Below are 23,943 nucleotides of genomic sequence, written 5' to 3'. Positions count from 1 at the left end.
GGTGGTCATAAGTCTAGGACTACCTGTATCCGAAATGCAATAGGTATATTAATTTTGCCAGTTTGATTTCCAATAATCAGTTTAAAAACAAAAAAAACAGAAATAGCGATGCTGTCGTGGCAGCAAGAATCATAAAATAGCAAGATTTTCAATGTTATACTTTTAAAATGTGGGAAAAGAACCTGGAACTGCATTAATATTTTGCCTGGCAAGAGGAATAACATTTACAGGATGTAAAAGGAAAGAATTCCTTGCTTGCTGCCACAGCTGCTTTTTAGCAATATAAATACACATTCTATATGAGGGTATCAAATAACAACAGCGAACTCAAAGGGGCTACATAATAAGAAGCAGAAGATGGATACGTTCAGACTGGTCAGCCCTGACATTTCAAGATGCAGAAGGTGAAATGGACCACAAATTAATGATATCAAGTATATAGGTTAAACTTTAAAAAAAACGGAAGAGCTCTGCTGAGCCAGTACTAATTAATTTGGAGATGGTATAAAATATTTTAATTCACAAGAAGATTCTTAAAAAAAAAAAAAAAAAAGCTGAAACGCTGACGCAAGAATAAAGTTAAACAATCCCCACTTTCTCTATTTTTTTAAAGTTGTCTCTTGTCTCTCATCTGCTTTAGCATATAAGCCACCCAAAGATTTTGTAGTTGGGCGACTTATAAATATTATAAATAAAATAAATCAATGATTATCAAGACATACAGAAATTTAGAATTAAGCACACAAGAGGGAATCAACATCCTAAATACAAATTAATGGCTATATATTTTATGTATTTCTACAAAAATGGCGGTTTTTTTCCCTGATCCTCTCCAGCTTCTTCAGTGTTTATATCAGGGGTCTCAAACTCGCGGCCCGCGGGCCAATTGCGCCCCGCAGGACGATATCCTGTGGCCCCCACCGTGATATGAAAGTATAATATTAGTGCGGCCTGCAGGGGGAATGGACCTCTGAAGGAAGTCCCGCCCGCCGTTCCTCGTCGTGGCTTCTTCTCCACCCTGAACTTTAACAAGTCCAAGTACAGGTCCAGACTTACTGATGATCATCTTCAAGCCATAACTGAGGGTCTCAAGTGCCTCCTCTCTCAAGCCAAATGTGGCTCAGATATGTGAGAGGAAGCGTTGTCAAGTCTCTGGCAGAAAGGAGTAAGCTGGAGAAGACATGTTCTGAGGAACTGTTGATGATCTTCATTCAATGTTCCATTCATGTGTTCAGGACAGTTCATGTATTGGAGAAATCATTAACTGTTGATGACATTTGAGGATATTTTTTTAGCAACGTTTTTTGTGGAATCCTTTATGCGGCCCAGCCTCACCCAGCCTCTGCCTCCAGCGGCCCCCAGGTAAATTGAGTTTGAGACCCCTGGTTTATATGTTACTCAGAGTCTTTGATGGGACATAGAAAAACCTACTTTTTCCTCAACCTCTCTCCAAAGACTTCTCTAAAAAATCTCTTCTTTCTTTTCAAGGGACTGAACTCTTTCATTTTCCAAAGTCAGAAGTCCTGGAATAATCAAATGCTGTATGATCAAGAACTATGAATTCACCAAGGAAATGTGTACTGTATGAATGAGACTACAAACTGGAAAACAGGTTACATACAGACCATGACAGAATGTGGAATACACTGAAGTAAATGGTTGTACTAGATATCATTATGTTCTTCTGAATGATAAGGTGTTTTTTTTTTTAGGAATTAAACTTGGAGAATAGAGAAGGGGGACAAGAATACATAGTCTCTGTATCTATTTAATTCGTACAGTGAAAGGACACCTGGAATCAAAGTAGACAACTTAATTGTGTTAGCCAAGCAAGCCTTAAGAATTAAAAATGGAAAGTGAAAAATATGGGTTAATATTTGATATTAAAAAGATAAATGTGATGTCAACCAGCATGCTTTGTGGATTTAAAAGTTGATGTGTAAACTAAACAAAGTTTCTTTAACTTTTAAATTAAAGAAAAGTTAAAAATAGACATCGTGCTGGAAAAATAAAGGGATAAAACCTAGGGAAGAAAGGAATGACAAACCAAGGCAAGATCATAAAAGATTTACACTATATATTTCTATGACATAAAATATCACAATAGTTAATGAAAAAGATCTTTCCATCTGTTTCCCATGCAAGCATGCTTTGTATGCTAGACATCAAAAGACTGACTGAAAGAAGACAAGGCACCTTCACATTATGGATTTGGAGCACCATGGGCTGGCAAAAGAAAAAAAAAGTCAATTAATTTTAAACTAAATAAAGGATTGTTCCCTCGAGGCAATGATCAGCAAGGAGAATATCGCATACTTTGAACATATGATGTAAGTGGATGATGAGCTAGGAAAAAAACTTTGCTTGTCAAGGTTGAAAGAAATGTAAGCAGAAAGAAATATGGGTTAGTTGGAAAGAAATTACAAGACAGACTTTGGGATATTGTTTTCTTTACATTTTATGCCCTTTAAATCATAGCAAAGAAAAACTATTACAACAGAATAACCACAGCAACAACAATTAAGAAACACAGAAATATATTTAGCCCACAACCTTAATGACATCAACACATTAAAAACAATTCATGTTTTTAATAACTGCAGCCCACAATAACCACAATCCAGAGGTTTCTGGAGGAAACGGATTCTAGACCCTTACTAGTCAGGATTCAGACCTGGATATGGGACAACAATGGCATTGGTCATGCTTTTTGATCATCTCTGGTGGGATCAGGATGGGGATTAGTGCATCAATCCTTGCTCTATTTGACCTCTTGGTAGCTTACAATACCTTTGACCTCCTAGAGTGGCTTCAGGGATTGGAAGTGGGTGGCTCTGTTCTATCCTGGTTCACTTCCTTCCTCTGTGGCTATTCTCAGTCAGTATTAATATGAGGCGAGAGATCCAGCCCTCACCCACCGCTTTGAGGGGTCCCGCAGGGCTTGGTATGATCTCTGCTCCTATCTACATGATGCCACTGGGTGAGATCACTCATCACCATGGACTGGGATAACATCAATATGCTGATGAAAGTCACCTGTATATCTCAGCCTGTTGAGTTAAGCAATGCTGTGACCCACCTTTCACAGTGCCTGGCGGCTGTTAGGGGCTGGATGGGGAGCAACACATTGAAATTAAACTCTGGTAAAACCGAGTGCTTCTGGGTTTTGGGTTCTTTGGCTCATGGAGAATTGCCACCTTTGGTCTTGGATGGGGTAGCTCTACACCTTTTATGTACTGGGGTTTATCCTCGATTCATGACTCCTGCTCGAACAGCAGGTGGCAGTCATGGCCAGGAGGGCTGTGGGTTAGGTGCCAGTTACACCTTCTCCTGGACCAACAATCCCTACTCAGGGTCACTCATGCTCTAGTCACCTCCCATCTTGACTACTGCAATGCACTCTACACGGGGCTGCCCCTGAAAAGCATACAGAAGCTCCAGTTGATGCAAAATACAGTGGCCTGCATGGTTTTGTGCAGACCTCAGTGTGCATATGTATTACCTCTCCTACGGGAGATACATTGGTTGCCGATTTTCTCCCGGGTGCAATTCGAGGTGCTGGTTGTCACCTTTAAAGCCCTTCATGGCTTGGGACCAGGTTATTTGAGGGAAGGTCTCTTGCCGGTCACATCTACCCAACCCACTAGAGCAGGAAGGCAAGGAATATTGCAGGTCCTGTCCCTAAGGAGATACATCTGGTGGAAGCCGGAAGAAGTGCCTTCTCTGTGGTGGCTCCCTCCCTCTGGAATATCATCCCTCTGGAAATTAGACTGGTCCCCACTCAAACACTCTTTCAGAGGACCCTGAAGACTTGGTTCTGCCAGCCTGGAGAACCCAGAGAGGGATGGAGCCCATTAAATGGCTGATATGTGTCTTGTCGCTGTGGTGTGGTGAGGAAGCATTATTATTTTACTATTTTTATTATTTTTATGTTTATTTCTTTTATATTGTGCTTTTCTATCCTGTAAGCCACCTTGAATCACCATGTGCAAGTAAACAGCAATATAAATTTTCTAAATAAATAAAAATGTATTAAACTGTAATAAAGAGTTAAGTTATGAGAAGCATTCCTCCATGTAGACAGAAGTTAAGACTGAATAAGTAATTAGTACTTCAAAATGATAAATTGTATTACATATTACTGAAAATATTTCCAGTTTCAGTTTCAGATCATTGTCCAGAATACGTTTGCAAACTACTTATATAATTGAAAAAGCTGGAAAATATACTAGCTCCTGTTTTGTAGAAAGAATATTGATTCACTTTCCTATTTATATGACACAATTAGATACATCTAAAAAGTAGGTGGCTGTATTAGAAACACATGTATGTATGTATGTTATGTATATACACACACACCTCATACCTATTAAACAGTGCCATCTCAGTGACAAAAAATTCTTTAAAATATTTATTAATGAAATAAAGTTTTATTCAGAAGTTACACTTAAAATATACTTTTTAGCCAATACTCCCACATTATATCATTAGTTGATTACTGAACACATTACCAGAAAGTCTCATTCTTGAAAGAAAAATGGCCAAATTACACAAAGCAAGCTGAAATAAAAGTGTTCTATTCAGCAGTTTCATTGCCATGAAAGCTTCTAAGTACATTGTTTTAAATTAAAAGAAAGGAAAGGAAAGCCTGTGCATTAGTATCCTTCAAGCAAAACAATAAAATATATTTATATCTGCTTTTCAGTTAATTTGATCTTGTTTATACCCAGTTGGCATACTGAGGAAGGTGTGTGGAAAAGAGAAAATAATCGCCAGATGAGGATTCTGTAAGCAAAAGTGAGCTTGTCTCTTAAGGGAGTATGTCAAGTAAGGGCTTAAAAACTGGCAATTGTATTCACCAGTCTGAATCAAAGAGAATTTCCCAAACCCAATATCTGTATTGTGCTCCTAACTGATTTAGCTCTGTTCTTGGGCATTTAATCAGTTAGAGAAAGCACCATAGAGAAAACCAAAGCAATGGTGGAGATCAGAGGTGGTCATCGGCAGGTTCTGACCAGTTCTGGAGAACCGGTAGTGGAAATTTTGAGTAGTTCGGAGAACCGGCAAATACCCCCTCTGACTGGCCCCACCCGCATCTATTCTCTGCCTCCGAGTCCCAGCTAATCAGCTGGGTCTTCTTTTGTTGCCCTGCACAGGAGAACGGAACTGGAAAGCAGGTTAGTGGGGTGGGGAGGGAATGGGATTTTGCAGTAACCTTCCCCCAGGAGTAGGGAGGGAAAGTGGATTTTGCAGTATCCTTCCCCTGGAGTGGAGTGGGAATGGAGATTTTATAATATCCTTCCCCTACCACGCCCACCAAGCCCCGCCCATTGATAGTAAAAAATAATAATAATCCTGCTACTGGTGGAGGTGCCCGAATAGGTAAGAATTGCAGATTTAGATTCCAAAGCAAGAAGCCAAAATAAAAGAATGGAATATTTTGCAGAAGAGATTCACTTCATATGCATTATGCATTTTTTTTTAAAAAAAAAAAATTGTTTGTTGAATAGAGAATGTGTGCCACATTTTAGAAAGCCATTTGTCATTCATAGTCTGAAATATTATACTTCAAGACAGATAGAGGCTCTTTTCTTACTATTTTCAACTTATTACATGAAATTATAAATTGTTTTAGGAAAATTTAAGCAAGATTCTAGAAACAGATCGATACTAGATGGTCTATGGCTGTCAAACTCCCAGTCCATGGGCCAGATGCGTCACACGCTGGCCTTGTCCATGCCCAGTTTAGTGAAAGGGAAAAAAAGTCCAGATACATCATGTGATGCTGTCATGATGGGAGTTTAATACCCCTAGTCTACTTGCTCTCATTAAATCCATGGTTTTGCTCTCAGATGGTGACAGGTTGAATGTTAATATTCACGCATATTAACAGATAATCAGAGTTGGAAGGGACCTTGTAGGTCATCTAGTCCAACTCCCAGCCCAAGCAGAAGACCCTACACCATTTCTGACAAATGGCAGTCCAATCTCTTCTTGAAAGTCTCAAGTGATGAAGCTCCCACAACTTCCGAGGGCAAGCTGTTCCATTGGTTGATTGTTCTCACTGTCGGAAAGTTTATCCTGATTTCCAGGCTGAATCTCTCCTTGATCAGTTTCCATCCATTATTCCTTGTCTGGCCTACAGGTGCTTTAGAAAATAGCTTGATCCACTCCTCTCTGTGGCAGCCCCTCAAATATTGGAAGACTGCTATCCTGTCTCCCCTGGTCCTTCTCTTCACTAGACTAGCCATGCCCAGTTCCTGTAACCGTTCTTCATATGTTTTAGTCTCCAGTCCCCTAATCTATAAATAAACAAACAAAACAAACAAACATACAGGTAGCCCTCAACCTATGATGCTTATGGTGCTGGTCATTAAGTGAGTCATTCTGTGACCATCGCAATTTCACAATATTTTGCAGCAGTTGTTAAGTCAATATCACAGTCATTAAGCAAACCCATTGTACACGAAAGACTTTTTTGGCAAAAAGCAGAAGTAAAGGCCAGTTTCCATTGTAAATCGTGGACCTGTGCCTATATGATGCTGTGGGCCGGTTGCCACTCAGAATGCTATCTATCACATGTCTGTGGAATAAGGATGTCAGAACTTCAAATCTGCGTCATAAGTACCTTTTTTGTAGCTGCTGTAACTTTGGTCACTAAGCAACCAATCGTAAGTTGAGGGTTACCTGCGGACACATTTATCCACATAGTTCTGCAAAGACTTTACTTTCATTGGTACAATTTGTGAAGCTCTAACAAGCCTCCTGAAGTAAAAAATAAATTGAAACTTTTTATGAACATAGAAATAACTGATTTGATTTACCCAACTGAAATACATTTTCATCAGACTAGGAAGTTGTATAATTATTTCAGTGCTAGCATTGGTATTGTAATATCAGTCACGATCCTTAAGGAGTACATTAGGTTTTGTAGTTATAGGTTGGGTTGCTGTTATTTTATGGTTTCTATAGGCGTAATAAGCACTTTTTCCAGAATTATGTAATTCAAAGTAAAAAAAGGGAATTTCATTAATTCAAACTCCCAAATCCTTAGGGTAGTCCGGGACCTATGGATTAGCCCATTAGCATTGCTCTGACTTGCAAAAGACATTACAAGTAGAGGATTAATGCAACAATCTACCAGTTTCAAAGAAATAGGATCTAGGTTTTGACTACCTGCTTTGCAATTTACAAAATAAATGTCTTGCTTCTCTCTGCAGTCTATGATTCTGAGTGCTCATTCAAAATAAAATGATCACATTGAGAAAGACATGCCAAAATTACAAAGATCTCTAGAGACAAACTCGAGGTACATATTTTGCTTCTTAGCACTTTATTTCCAAATAATTCTCCTATTTTAAATGATACTATATTCCACCTGCTATTTATGCCAAGAGAATCATTCACAGGGACAATCTCTCCAAGTAATATATTTGTAGGATGACATATTTCAAGAACTGGGCAATTTTATGGGATAGAGAAGGGCAAATAAATGATTTCTGATGCTCAGTTTGACCTGATGCATTTAGGGCATAATCTCTGTATCTATATAAAGTAAACAAAATATACTAGATTCCTAATTATTAAGTCCTTTTTAAAGCTTATCTCCTAGAAAAGTAAAAAGATGTCTAATTTTAAAAAATAATAATAAAAACTTTACAATAGATAGGTAATTAGCTTTAATATATTATTCAATTTATGGTTGAATAATGTATTGTTGAACGTTGGTATGAAAGTGTGTTCAGGATCACTTTTGTAGTATTTGCTGAATGTGTCACAATGTTCATTTTTTATCATAACAGTAATTATTTCCTACATATCTGGAAGTTAATTATATTTTATAGTTACATGTTCTGGAGTAATATCAACACAGTGTAATGGTAGATGGGGCAGTTGCTTCACACCGACATGCTAACACAATCTTCACAGATATTTAGGAACAATCAGTTGTCAGAACAGCTTTTGTATGGACTTACAACCAAGTTATATATTACTTTATCATTCTTTCCTTGACTGAAGGATTCCCATAAACTGGATCTGCCATAGATGTTAATTCAGATTAGTATTACAGGATGGGTTGCTGTCTGAGGATCCAGTCTGTATCTGATGACTCATGCTTACACTCTGCACTTCTGAAAGTTTCTCTTAAAAAAACTTTAGTTTATCCAACCCAAATTCTCAAATGACCTGAAATTAAGGACCAAGCATTTGAAGAGCAATTTCATGCTGATACTGTCAATATTCTAGGCTTACTAATACATTAAAACAGAACTTTACTAAAATAAAAATATAGAACTAAAAGTGGATCTCATACAGGCCATGATCACCAGATTTTCAGCAGAATGTATCAAATAAAATTCTTTGAAATATTGCTATTTGGTCATAAAGGGTTGTTATAACTATTCAATAAATGCCAGCTATTCACAATGTTACTAAGTCATCAGCAGGTTTGGTGAATCAGTCTAATTTTTCCCCCAGCCTACCTTAGCTTACTTATTTTAGGCATCCCAGGGTACATGTGCAATCATTGTTTAAAATGCATTATAAAAATTTACTGGTGTTTACTTTCCTTATTATTTTAATTACATTAAAATTCCTTATTATTTAATTACATAAAACTGAGATCTATGGCACCCATCCAATCTGCTTCCTTTTAAAATAGTACCTAAAATAATTTACTTAGATAATTTAATTAGATCAGCATATGTAGGACTGATTGGGGTAGATTGTAGGGGTGATACTGAAATATAATTTTATTGTATTTTATTTATCCATATATTATTGTATTTTATTCCAATCTCATTTAAATTGTATTTTATTCCAATTTCATTTTAAATTGTACTTTATTCCAATTCCATTTTAAATTGTTTTTATCGGATTTTAGTAATAATTTGAGTTTGGAACTCTGCACTTTGATATGGCCCATGGCAGAGGTGGTATTCAGCTGGTTCTGACCAGTTCTGGAGAACCAGTAGCAGAAAGTTTGAGTAGTTCAGAGAACCGGCAAGTACCACCTCAGACTGGCCCCACCCCCATCTATTCTCTGCCTCCCGAGTCCCAGCTGATCGGCTGGGTCTTCTTTTGTTGCCCTGCACAGGAGAATGGAGCTGGAAAGCAGGTTAGTGGGAGGGGGAGGGAATGGGATTTTGCAGTAACCTTCCCCCAGGAGTGAGGAGGGAATGGGGATTTTGCAGTATCCTTCCCCTGTCACACCCATCAAGCCATGCCCACCAAGCCACATCACGCCCATCAAGCTGCGCCCACAGAACCAGTAGTAAAATAATTTGAATCCCACCACTGGCCCATGGGCTAATAAATAAAGGAAACTAAATTAGATTTATGACCCATCCTAGAAGTTATGACTGCTGCATTGTTAAAAACTGTTGTAATAACAAGTTGGGTCTTATGGTGATCCACTTAATGGCCTCAACATAATGACTTACAATGGAAGTTCTGAGTTCAACTCTGATTGTAAACAGGGGGCCACTTGTATTAAAGATGGGGAACGGAATAGATACATTTTAACATGTAAGTTATGATAAAAAGACAATAAATGTTGCCTACTACAGTGGTCCCCAACCTTTTTTGTACCACGGCCCGGTACAAAATGATCCACGGACCGGTACCGGCATCAGCACGCACGACCAAGGCAAGGCGAGCCGAGCAACCGGCCAGCCAGCCGTCCCCCACTTCTCCCCGCCACCTTCAACTCCTCCTTTGAACCTTCTCGCAGTTGATGGGCTTTTCGGGCTCTTTCTTAATCTCCTCCTGAGTAACGTGAGACTCCACCGCCATTGGGACGGTTCTTCATTCGAAGCCGCCCCCCCCTTCTACGAAACTAAGGCGCGAGGATTCCTTCAGCACCCAAACGCCACTTTCCATCCGACGACCGACAAGCTCACCCGGAAGCACTTTCTCAAGTACCATTGAAACAAGATGGCGGCCCCCAAGCAAAGTAGGCCCTACTTTCATTCTTTGCGGTCCGGTACAAAATGATCCATGGACTGGTATCGGTCTGGGGCCCGGTGGTTGGGGACCCCGGCCTACTATACAAAACACATTTTTTGTTGAAACATGCAAAAATGGCTATGTATAAGTATATTTTTCTGCTCATTTTGTTATATGGAGGTGAGTGTTAACCAGTAAAAATACATGTTGAATGGTGTGGGAAGGAAGGAATTAAAAAAACTGTGTGTTAAAACAAGAGAGGTCAAGAAAGATTGTGTGATGAATAAATGTGGATTGTATACAAAAGTATTTAAAAAGGGTCTTTTGGATTCTGGTGGGATACAAATATGAGAAATATAAAACAAATAAATACATCACCAATATGTGAAAAGTACCTTGAGGTGGTCTTGTTGTATAAAAAAGACTGAAGAATAACTTTTGCAAAAGAAATATCTAAAGGCAGAGTATCATGACAAGGGAATGTTCAAGAAAGTCATGCATGGATGCACTGATGATATCCTTAAAAAAGGAGAAGGCAATAAGTTTATAGAACAAAATGAAAGGTATGACTCAGTGTACGGGCATGCTGGAAGCAAGGATTGTTTGCCGGGATAGTAAAGTACAGAGACATGTACCAGTAGTAAATGACGTTTTTGTTGACTAATAGGGTGGAAGGCTGAGTCGACCTTGAGCTGGTGAGATTCGAACTGCTGAACTGCTGGCAGTTGACAGTCAGCAGAAGTAGCCTGCAGTGCTGCCCACCATACTAGCATACTATCCCATACAATAAGGATGACAACAATGCACCTGTGTGTGCATCAATAATTCTATACTTTGCTATTGAGTGCAAATCATAAATTACAAACCACAGCAAGAAAATTGCTTAAGTTAAACTGGTTATTCTGAGGGAAGGATGCCTCTCTGCGGAAAGTAAAGGCCCTGAAGATAGCCTTCTTCCTTATACCTGAATATCACAACACTGATTTTTAAAATGTTCCCAAAGATGGGCCTAGGGACAAGATTTTAAGGCATGGACAAGTTCTAAATATGCAGACATTCTTTCATGTTTTGTCTTATATTAATAAAATGGTGCATAATATTGACTATTTCATGCAGGTAGTGGTAAAAAAAAACCTGAGTTAGGGTTAGATCAGTTTCTAATGATTACATGGGGTTAGGATACTATCTGGTATTACTTGACCTATTGGTATCTTCTGGAACTTTTTTTTTAAGCTTCCCAATACAACTCTACATCTTTGATGTTCTCTGATGATAACCCCAAGTGGGCTGCTTACTAGAAATTGTGTAAATGTTATGTTAGAGTAGTTGGACTTTTGCAAAGCTCAGGGATGCATTGTGAAACACATTGTCAAGTCTATTATAGAATTTGCACTTCATTTGCCATTTGAAAATTATGAAAAAGTATGCCCTTAAATTTTATCAACAGAGGAAGGGACTTCAACAACCGTTCTGGGATACAATTTCCCTAATCCAACTAAAATTGTGTCTGAATATATTTCTTTTTATGGTCGTGTTATTCAAGGCATACCAAGCAGTCAAAATACATTTAAAATTTCAGAAATATAAACTTTTATACATTTCAGTCTTTAATAAATCTGTTGGCATTTGCAAAGTAAATAAATGTAATTTTTCCTCCAGATCTAGGTTATCCTATACACACAGCATAGTAAGTAAGGTCATTGGCTTTTCTGTTGCAATCAATTAAATCTGTGTTTACAGCTTGTCTGGGAAGTTATTAATTATATTTTATTTGCCAAGACTGAATCTAACTGTCCTAGATTGCCAAGAAAAATAATTTTACATAGTCAATAATACTAGTAGAAACCAAACTGGATGCTACCTAGAGCTAGCCCTGCAACAATATTGGCATATTAATAGAGTTAAGTATATATATTTAACCAAATTGTTTAGCTGATAGCCAATAGAGGCATTCAAGCCTTTCCACATTATTAAGCAAAGTATTTCACAGCCATATTGTATTCTCTTATGCTAGTCACACACAAATTCTGATGTTTTGTATCTATGTAATTGGTAGGAGACAAGAGAGAAGAAAGAACAGAGGACCAGCCTTGTGTGAATGATGAAAAGCTATGTTACTAAACAACTGAACACTGAATGTGAGCATTGTGTACCATAAAGCAATGTGGTTGCAATAAAGATGATTTCTTACACTGCAGTCACAAGTAAGAATACACTACTTCCATTATTGTTAACCAGGTGTACGTGTACATATACTGCATGAATGCTATGATCCACATGGCCCACAATATTGAGTGTTAAAAAATATACTGGTCTCTGACTGCAAGATGCTCCACTGAGCTGCCACTGATAGCACTGTATGTTATAAATATGTCTACTGGCTTTTCTAAACGAGAAGCTCGGCTGTAATTCTAAGTAGGAAATACTACAACTGTATACGTAATGTATAATAAAGTTAACATTTAATTTAGAGATAGATATTATTAAGACTTCACACTGTGAAGCATCTATTTTTGTAGCCTGAAATGCCACTCAGTGGTGATATCACTGTACAATATTTTTTTTCCAGAGAAGTGTATTATATTTCATTTCCTTTGGCAAAAACTCTTATCTTGTGGGTGGTGGTAAGTCTGAAGGCATTTATTTTAAGCATAACTGTCTTTTCCTTGCTGACAGTTGCATGCCTATATTTAAAACTGTTCAAATCTTTGCATTCTGCTTTCCATCCTGAATGAAATTCTTGTCAAAGGATCCAAACATTACATGATAAACATACTTTAATCTTTCTATGATTTTAAATATTCTTAGAGATGTGATTCAGTATATGTTACTGAAACATTACTGTACAACCACTGCCATCCATATACTTATACTGCAGAGCATGAACATGATGGAATATTCTTAAAGGTCCTTTTATTCTTAAAATGGATGGTACGTTGCTGAGCTGGTTGCACCCTATGATCTAAAACAATACAAATGAAGAAAGACATGAAGGGATATGAGCAGGATTATGCATAAAGTAAAAGATTATGCTGTATAGGATTCCTTAAAGCTCCATCTTATCCTATAGGTTTTCAATATGTACATACTGCGAGTCCCTTGGACTGCAAGGCGATCAAACCAGTCAGTCCTAGAAGAGATCAACCCTGACTGCTCTTTAGAAGGCCAGATCCTGAAGATGAAACTCAAATACTTTGGCCACCTGATGAGAAGGAAGGACTCACTGCAGAAGAGCCCAATGCTGGGAATGGTTGAGGGCAATAGAAGAATAAGGGGACGACAGAGAATGAGGTGGCTTGATGGAATCACTGTAGCAGTAGGCATGAGCTTAAATGGACTCCAGAAGATGGTAGAGGACAGGAAGGCCTGAAGGTCCATGGGATTGCGATGGTTCGAACATGACTTTGCAACAACAAGAACAAAGTACATCCATGAAATACAAGAATAAGCTCTCAACAAGAAGATGAAGGAATTCTGTTCTACCTTTACCTGTAATCAGAATTAGGCTAAGTAATGAAGCTGCTGAGGAAGCCAAAAGACTGTCTATTATCATTCCAAGCCCAGTTCATCTTTCAAGTCCTTGATGGTTTCAGACACAAATATATGACTCTTTTCTGAACTCATCATGGGCTTGTATATGATTATCTAAGACTATCTAAGAAGGCTCTTCTCCAAATTTCTTGGGTACAATATGTTAAAGATAGCTTATTTTGCCCCAAAGATGAAACTTTTTAAACTTTTACAAAGATCAGATCAAAACATTTTTGTTATTCTCAAAACATTTCAATTATACCTGGTAATTAAAATGTTTTGAGAATAACAAAAATGTTTTGTTAGTTGTTGTATGTCATGCTAATTTGTAGTGTTTTATATTTTATTATATATTTAATATGTGATATTTAGAAGAGTTTATGTCCACACACCAGAATACTAAAGTCCCTTTTATCACACAGCAGATGATGTAAACATTTTTGAATATCCCTTTAAACTTTTTGACAATTAATTATTAATTTGTTACAGTTAGAGTGAAAATTAGATATTGCATGAAAGCACAGCTGAGTTAATTTATTGGGGGGGACTAAAAGAATGTCCAAGGGAAGCAAATATATTTACACTTTGTAAGTCTTCATTTTATTTTTTAAAGTCACTAAAACGATTTGTTTACAGAATAAAAAAATGTCAAATACTACAAAATAGGCACTTCTAATTGGAACCCTGAATTAATTTTCTGCATCCCCGATGAGCTGCTATTTTATTAAATTGGCATACTTATTCATTCTGACTGCTAATTACTGAAAAGAAGAAAGAGCATAAATGCTGTCTTCGACCTTTCAACAAGGGTCATTAAAAAATTATGAGTTTTTCTTGGAATTCCAATATTCATGATTTGCTTTGAAGCTATGTTCTTAAAGTATACCATTCATGAGTTACTAATATTGTCCACCAACCATTTAGTTACACCCAAGTAAGCAATTTTAGCAACTCAACATATTTTTCCTATCAATTTCTCCATTGCGTTGTCACTGTTAAAGAAAAGAAAAGTTGCAATTTGGGGAAAGCAAAAAACAGGATAGTAAATTAACTGGTTTTCCTCTCCTGGAGAAAAGCAGTTGAAGGGGAAAACGTCTACAAAGGACACATAGGTGGCACAGCAAATTAGGTCCTGTTCTTGTCCCATGCATGAATTCAAATAAATGATTCATACAGTAGAAACAAAGGTGGTTTTACATTAAGATCCTCATAATGTTAGTGCAGCAGTCGCCAACCAGTGGGCTGTGAGAAAATTTTGGTGGGCCGCAGAGAAATCTCACCCCCAGAGCACCCCCCCCCAAAGCAATTAATCCAAGCTGCGCAGAAACACAAGGCTACGCCACCCACATGGCCCGCAGGAACCCTCCCCACCCACTCACTCCTTACCTGGCAAACTTGCCTGCTAAATTTTTATTTTTCCTTTTTCTGACCATCATCTGTTCTGCTGTGCTGGGAGATTTAGATTAGCTAGGAAGCAGGAAATGGTTGGATTTCTTGCTTTCTAGCTAGTCTTTAGATCTTCGGCTCTGCTTTTAAGCACAGCCGAACCTTAGGACTGAAGGTTTGCTTGCAAGCAAATTCAGTGCAGACACACGACTGAGCTAGCCGATGGCAGATAGATAGATCACTGTATGATTCTGTGAGCAACTCAATCTGCCTGCTTTGCCTGATTTGGGGTAAAAGTTGCTCTTTTTTATAAAAAAAATATCAATATTTACATGCATGGTGTGTTGTGAGTTAATTTTGTGAGTTTGCTTGCTAGCAAATTTTATGAGTTTACTTGTAAGCAAATTTTATGTGACAGATTGAGCTAGCCAATGGCAGATAGATAGATTTCTGAATGAATCTGTGATTCTGTGAGCAACTCAATCTGCCTGCCTGCTTTGCCTGATTTTGGGTAAAAGTTGCACTTTTTTATAAAAAAGTCAATATTTATATAAATATTTATAATATTTACATACAAAGCCATGCCAAGCCAGTCACATGACCACCAAGCCACACCCACAAATTAGGCCACACCCACAGAACCAGTTAGTGGTCCATGGGATCTAAAATTATGAGTTTGGTGGCCCCTGCGGTCCAAAAGGTTGGCGACCCCTGTGTTAGAGTATTCTGCTTAAGTTTTAATGGGAAATCATATTCTTATAATTTAATACCATTATTTTGTACCCTACATAATCGTATTATACAAAAAAGGTCATTCCTCTCTTTTCAGGTGTAACCTTGTGAATAACAAATCATATTATTTCTTTGAATTCCATACTTTTGTTTTAAATCTTAATCTAAGCTATTCAGCAGAAGAATTGCTTATAAACAAGGTTATGCCCATATTTAAAAGCTTCTCCTCCCTTGCTCCAAGTTCTTTTTAGTAATAATAAATTATAATATAAAACATCTACATTTGGTTTCATGTTAATTCAAAGTTTCTGTTGTATCCTGAAACAAATTAATAAGTTTATTGAAGAAAGTTCATTATGAAAGACACACGGTGTTTTTGTATAATTACAGCAAGGTTAATTTTCTGTGCAAAAAAATATCCATTTATTTAGCTATTTAGTTTAACATCTGGAATATTTTAAGGCAATACTGTTTAAATGAGATGCTAACATGATTACAGATATATCTACCTAAAAATTTAACAAATGGAAAATTCTCTTATTTGAACTAATGTTACAGCAAATATCAAGGGCATGATGGAAAATTCCTTTTAAAAAAAGAGTTCCAGAGTGAATCATTATCTTCAAGTACATTGAGAAGATTTTAATTCATTTAAAAACTCAAAGTCTACCTTATTCCAGTGTGAACAAATGCTTCTTAGTTTGTGCACTTTCTTTTCCAGCTGGGAATTAAATATCCTTTCCTTCTACTCATATAAGTCAATCATTCTTTGCCTCTCAAATTGAGGTTCCAGTGATTCAAAGGCTCTTTTTAAGAATACATATTCCTTTCTAGTGCTTAAAGATAGAAGCACAGAATATTTTCTCCTTAGAATAGAAAGTTCAGATGGACTCTCAGGAAGCTATGCAGAGGACTGCACTATGTGAGCCCTGTACAAGCAAAATTTATCTAAAGAAATAATATTCATTAATCCTTTTATAATTCAGTAAAATTAGCAGAATCTACATTTCATTTCACCGCAATACAGATGACTTTTTATAGTTGGGCAAGTAAAAAACTAACATTTGTTGTGTCTGATTTAAGCAGATATATTACTTATAGTCCTTTCCGTTAAAAGAATGGTAAAGGTAGCAGATAAAAATTGCACAAATTTCCAAGGAAAAACTCTAGAAAATTAGCATGATATTGTATGTACATTTATTTTTTCAGTAGACAAGCCTTTTAGACTTCTTCCCTTTCCTTTGGAAAAAACAGAAATAGAAAAGGAAATCAATAATAAGCATTTTTTACCAAAAGCAGTGATCATCGCAGAACCTGCTGTTTATCAACCCAAACATGATCTTTCTTTCCCTTTGAAATGGACTGGAATTAGACTGCAGCGTTTGTGTGTTACTTTTATCCAGACTTTTTCACTGTGCAGTATCTTAATCCTGCTTTATTGGAAACGAAGCAAATGCCTTTATTTCCATCCGGCTCTCCTTTGTGAAACATAAATATATAAGGATGATTGGAGATGTTTCAATAATTAAGGACCTGCAGAGTCAACCTGTCACATACCAGAAGCGTAAATCAGTTTTAAGGGTCAGGCTTTTTCAAGCCAGACAGAAAAATGAATCTCGGCTCTAGATACTTACACCTTTTATTCCAGAACTTGCTTCTCACCCGAAGGGGGTCCCAGACTAGACAATAATGAAGCCATAAAGAAACGGAAGATTGTCCACTGCACTTCACAGCAATCAAAGCCTACATATGACTGCATGTTTCTTGGTTTTGTAGAAAGTTAGCACCCACCCCTCTCCTAGAAGAATGAAATATTCTGGGAAATATTAAAAAGGCAGAATATCATACCTTCCTGGGTGAGTAAAGGAGAAAAGGAGAAACATGCTTTGTTAATAGCCCCAGAAAGACTGGGTCAGCCTATCTATAAAATGAAAGGCCTTCAGCTCCAGGGTGATAGGATTAGCCCTCACTCAAGATCCAAACCAGGATAAAGCCATTAAGCCATAATAGGAATTGCCCAATACCCTTTCAGAACACAAGCCCCTTCATTAGATCACCCAGCACAATTCAACCAAGCTTATCTCAGACAAACTCCTAGGATTGGCACATGACCCCTACAGCAACCAACAGGATACATTTCTTGCACAGGAACAGAAAGCTCTAAGGCAAGGCTCAAGGGAGGGTATAAATCTCTCTCTCTCTCTCTCTCTCTCCCTCTCCCTCTCTCTCTCTCTCTCTCTTCTCCATGTGGTCAGCTACCCAGAATCACATGTGCTTGGTGCTTCCGTTTCACTGTTAAACCACCCTTCCAAGTAGCCTCCATGTTTCCTGTGTCTTTCTTCCCACTTGGAACTGAACTCAGCTGGACATTTCTTCCAACAGTTTATATTTTATTTATTTTCCTCCACCTACCCTTTGGAGTGGGTGGATATTTGGTTGTTTTCTTCATGGGAAGCAGCTGGATTATGTTGACATAAAGCTTTTCTCAAGCCTGGGAACTTCAGGTTCCTGATTATCCTAGTTTACTCCTAATACTAAGAAGTCCCTCTGTGAGGGAGATGGGCACTTTTAAAATGCAAAGAAGCAAATGATCGGTCAGTTAGTGATAAATAAATAAATAAAACAAATTATAAATCCCAAATTTCTCTCAAGGAACATATTAATTATGGGTAGTGCTCACTTAATTCAAATGTTTAGCAACCATTCAAAGTTACAATGGCGCTGAAAAAGTAACAATCTGTTGTCACACTTATGCATCCAATGTCCTTGCAATCTCAAGATCAAGATTCAGGCAGGTGGCAGCATCTACAACCCCCATAACGTCCATTGGTCACACAGTTGTCATTTTGCACACATAGCAGATCAATGGAGAAGCTAGCAGTAAAATTGCAAGTTGAGGTTATGTGGTTTCTCAATTATTGTGCCACTTGGTGACAGAATTGCTGGTCCCAACTGAGGTCATTATGTAACAACTATCTGTAACTGGAATATAAGTATTAGCCATACATTTAATTTGTAACTGACGCAAAAATCTATCAGATTACAATGATATAAAGAAACTATAGAAATAAGTATCAATGAAAGCCTTTGGAAAATGAAAAAGTTGGCTTGGCATATATTATCACAAGTAAGTACCTTGTAATGATATATCTAGTTATCTAGTAACTAAAAATCTAGTTACTCAATTGTGTTGAGTAACTAGATTTCCAAATTTCAGGGCAAAGAGAAGATATATTGTGCAGCAAATTCAGCATAAACTTCTATTGAGTCACTATCTTTCAACAACAACAACAAAAGATCTGTGATTGAGATTGTAGATCAAGAAAAGTAAAATCCCTTTTAAGATGACCTCAGCTCCTGATAAATAGATAGATAAATATTCATTTGGTTTTCTTAGCAATTTAAAACTTTGAAAGGTTCCATTCCCTTCTTTTGGAGTGCTTTTGACTCTAACCTGTGACTTTCTCTGTTTTTTCCCACCCAAGTACTAACTAGACATGACCCTATTCGTCTTCTGAGCCCAGAGATTAGCTAGGTGTTGCCATCTGCTGAAGATCAAATGCTAATGTCCAAAATGCATTTATTTCATTATACTTGATCTTTTACTACTAAATATGTGCAATGAAACAAAATAACAATAGAAATACGAGAAAAGGCTTGCTGTACAGTGGAGAATTTTGGACAGTTGACACTGATGAGTTTAACAATTAATTATGCTTATGGATAGGGTCTCTACTTTAATTGCAGAGCAATTACCTGGGATATTTCAAGGTTGTATATCTATCCTATACTGGTTTTTTTTTTCAAACACATGCATTCCATATTTGAAACATCATTTTGGAAAAGGCTGCCTATACCACTGTATAGCACAGGGGTGTCAAACTCAATTTCATTTAGGGCCGCATCAGGGTTGCGTTTGACCTCAGGGGCCCAGAGTGGGTATGGCCAGGGTGGGTGTGGCTAGTTTGACATCATGTATGTTGGGGCCGCCCGTAATGGCCAGAGTGCTCTGCCAGCAAAAATGGGCTCCCAAACTCTGTTTTGAGCTGCTATGGCCTCCTGCAACCCTCTGCCAGTGAAAACAGAGTGTGGGAGGACCGCATGCGGCTCTTGCAAGCTCTGTTTTTGCTAGTAAGAGGTACAATGGGCCTGTCCTTTGCTGTTTCCAGGGTGGCCCCGCAGGCCAGATCTAAGCACCCCGTGGGCCAGATTCAGCCCCTCGGCCTTGGGTTTGACACCTCTGATATAGTATGATTGAAGAAGAGCCATATTCCTAGTCGTAGTCGAAACAGTCTTACTTTCTAACTTTGTTCACCTGGCATAAAAATAAAAGTTTTCAATTTGAAACAATTTTTATTACATACAATAGACTCTTGTTTTGATTGTTTCCAAGTATAATGGAACATATGAGATCAATATAATCCTTAATGAGATTTGCCCATTGCTTAGAAGGCAAGGCAGTTACTGTACTAGCTACACTGTGCACCACTAGGAAAAAGATACAAATTGTTAGTATTGACTAAAGGGGGAAAAATGAACACCCTCCTAAAGTACAACCTTTAATATCAATTAGCTTCTATATTTTTATGACCTATCAAAGGCGGAAAAGTGAATTAATTCAACTTTCTTTATCTCCTATATATATTATACGGAAATTGAAAACTAAAATTACAACTTTCTTGGATTAATAGTGTTTTAATGGAAATTTTTACAGAAAACAGCATTTGAAAAAGTAACATAAATGGTAAATTTAAAGAATACCTTAACTATTGCTGGTATAACTAAACACTGGAGACCAAATATGAATAAAGCAAATGATATTTCAATACAAATGCTGAAGGCAAGTTAACAGTTATTGAATAAAAAGAGTTATCTTTCTATGACTGCAATGTATTACTATAAAACGTTGAATGATTATAGGACATCTCTTGTTTCTCTTTCTTTCTGTTTTGGTATTTTTTATAATTCTGAACTTCTGTTTCAACGATAGCTGTGTATTTAAACAAATGTTAATACTACGAATAATAAACTGCTCATTGTTATCATTATCGTGTCGTATAAGCAGGTTTATTGAAGATCTTATGCACATAGGCTGATAGTTTAAAATTGTTGAGTTTTGGGTATCAGATGCAGTATTCTTGTAACAGTTAGTGACTCCAGAAAAAAGTACAGCATTTGTGGGAAACTACATTCAATAAAATTTAGACCTCAAACATCATCTTAGATTTCCTTAGGCATAAAGTCTGGACCATATATATTTGTAACTGATTTGTCATCATTTAACAGACTTCAGTTTTTATGCAAGTAAATAAGCAAATGGAAGGAATTTGAAGAAAATATTACAACCCATGCCCATTTATTCTAAAATATCAAATTACTTATTCATGCACAGACTGCATAACATTAATATACTGTCAGTTTCCTCAAGAAAAAGAAATGGTTTGAAGAATCCTTTTAGATTTAGATAAAGGAATTTAGATTTCTCTTTGAAATACCAAAAGCTTTAAAAAAAAACTTCACATAAAAGTTTTATTTTCTTAAATCTTCTGTATAATAAAAATAGCAATGGATTTTGGGACACAAACAATATTTCTACTGCCTTCTAGAAGATATGATGGCAACTGAGCTGTTTTGAAATATAATCCTGTAGCAGAGTAGTCATATGAATCCTGAAAGTCTAATTGACTTCAGGTGAGGCTTACTGACAAATAAACAAATGTAGGTTTATTTTCTAATCGTAAGAAATAGAAGACCTAGATTTTATTATGCATTTCAAAAAAAGTGCTTTTAGGGAGCAGATTTTTAAAGACCATCTGTAGAAGTTTCATGCAATTAATATATATCAATATATTTAATTATATTTATTTATTTATGCTTGGGTTTATATGTGTGCATATGTGCAGGTGACACAATGGTTAGAAGGTTAATACATATAAATAAAATGAACTACAGGTAACCCTCAACTTACGACTACAATTGAACCCAAAATTTCTGTTGCTAACTGAAACATTTGCTAAGTGAGTTTTGCCCCATTTTACAATCTTTCTTGACACCGTTTTTAAGTGAATCACTGCAGTTGTTTTAATTAGTAATACAGTTGTTAGGTGAATCTGGATTCACCATTGACTTTGTTTGTCAGAAGGTCATAAAAGGTGATACCATGGCCCTCCGGGGCCACTGAAAATGTCATAAATATGAGTCAATTTCCAAGTGTTTAAATTTTGATCATGTGAACATGGGGGTACTGCAACAGTTGTTAAGTATGAAAAACGGTAATGTTACTTTTTTCAGTGCCATTGTAACTTCAAACGGTCACTAAATGAACTGTTATAAGTTGAGTGCTGTATAAAATACTATAAATGAAAGTTGTAGGATACTAAAAAGTCTAGGTACGTAAAACCAATTTACTAAAATATAAATTATTTTGTGCATAAAATATTAAAAGACTATAGCAATAAGCACTTAGATTTATATACCGCTTCACCATGCTTTACAGCCCTCTCTAAGCTATTTTACAGAGTCAGTCTCTTGCCCCCAACAATTTGGGTTCTCATTTTACCCACCTTGGAAGGATGCAAGGCTGGGTCAACCTTGAGCTGGTAAGACTCGAACTGCCTAATTGCAGGCAGCCAGCAGTGAGCAGAAGTAGCCTGCAGTACTGCATTCTAGAAAACACCTATCTATATTTGAACATTGCAACCTTTGTACAAAAGTTTAAATTTAAAATATAAATGTTGGTTGAGTGATTGCATTATTGATAGTACTTCCAAAGTTACTACTAGTAAATAATAAAGCCCAGAAAATCTGAAGATGCCTGCCTTAAGGCAAAACTTTAATTTTGGAATCAATTTTTCATCAACTGCTAAACCAGCTGTAAACTAATGGTTTTTAATTAGTACTCAAGTGTGACAGATTCTGATAATTAAAAGTATGAGTGAGAAGGAAATCAAATAGCAAGAAATTTACCGCATTAACATGAGCTTTACAAATGCTTAGTAGAAACCATACTTTTTAAATATTCTAAATAGAGTTTAAGTAGAGGTAGGCAGCTGCTGGATCTGAAGCAGAAATATTTCCTCATTTGTGGACATGCTCACTGCACCTGCTGGTCTCAAGAAAATACAGATACTTGACTTACAACCTTCGTTTAGTGACTGCTCAAGTTCCAACAGCACTAAAAACAAATGCCTTAAAACTGGTCCTCACACTTACGACTGTCTCAGCATTCTCATGATCATGTGATCCAACCTTGGGTGCTTGTCAACAAACATGCATTTATTATGATGATTGTAGCATCCCAGTCATATGATCACCATTTGTGACCTTCCTGTCCAGCTTCTGACAAGCAAAGGCAATGGGGGAAGGTACATTCACTTAATGACCACATGATTTGCTTAACAACTATGGCAAAAAAAAAAGGTTGTAAAATTGGGCACATCTCACTTAACAACCATCCTATGTTGGGTGAAAGTTAGCACCCACTCCTCTCATAGAAGAATGAAATATTTTGAGAAATATTTCAAAAGGCAGAATATTATATTTCCCTATTTTTTTAGAGGCAGGAAGCTGACTCACTCTTAATAGCCCCCACCTTCCTTAACAGCCTTCAGCAGAGAGAAACAGATAGCTAGCTCTATTCATAAAGAAATCCCCTGCAGCAAGGTTTGAACAAAGGTAGGATTAATCCTCAGCCACAGTAGGAATTGCCCAAGCCCCTTCATTGCATCACCCTCCAAACTTCAACCAAACTTAGCTCAGACAACCTACAGAGCCAGCCATGACTCCTACAACAGCCAATAGAATACATGTTCTTGAACAGGAAGAGGACGCTCAAGGGCAAAGCCCAAGAGAAGGTAGAAATAGCCCCCACTCTCAACTCCATGTGGTCAGGCACCCAGAACCCATGTGGTTCTGCTTCATCATTAAACTTTATCATTAATCTTTCCAAGCAGCCTCCATGTTTTCAGTGTCTTTCTCCCAGCTTGGAACTGGACCTGGATATTTCTTCTAACAGTAGTTAAAAGAGGCAAGCAACAGGAGACCTGGATCTGGCTTCACTCTGTCAGTATCGCTTGAGAGCATCGGTCTAGCTAGCATATGAGCACAATGCTTATTTTTAAACTCTTTTTAAGTATAATCCACTGTTTCAGATTTTCTAGAGCTGTGCATGCCAGCTGTGCACGAAGTACAAGTTACAATGCTTCCACAGACATGTGAAATGTACACATTTATGAAAAGAGCAGAGATTTAAAGATTGTGCCTCCACAAATAAGTGGCAGTTTATCAAGCTTTGGGGCAAAATGCCTGGCAAGGAACATGTGTATCCAGTTTTGGATCTACTGACAC

At 37.2% G+C, this 23,943-nt stretch overlaps 1 protein-coding gene across 8 annotated transcripts in view; it reads right to left on the bottom strand.

The window, feature by feature from the left end:
• The window catches only part of PLXNB2 (plexin B2), a 357,594-nt gene that overhangs the window by 267,972 nt on the left and 65,679 nt on the right, over window positions 1–23,943 (bottom strand). The gene's annotated exons all lie outside the window — the stretch shown is intronic.

This window comes from Notechis scutatus, chromosome 6 (assembly GCF_049901735.1).
Source record: "Notechis scutatus isolate UNSWTSFEM ecotype Mainland chromosome 6, rNotScu1.2, whole genome shotgun sequence".
Taxonomy (NCBI): Eukaryota; Metazoa; Chordata; class Lepidosauria; order Squamata; family Elapidae; genus Notechis; species Notechis scutatus.
The sequence above is the reverse complement of the archived record's forward strand: the minus strand, read 5'-3'. Positions and strand labels throughout refer to the sequence as shown.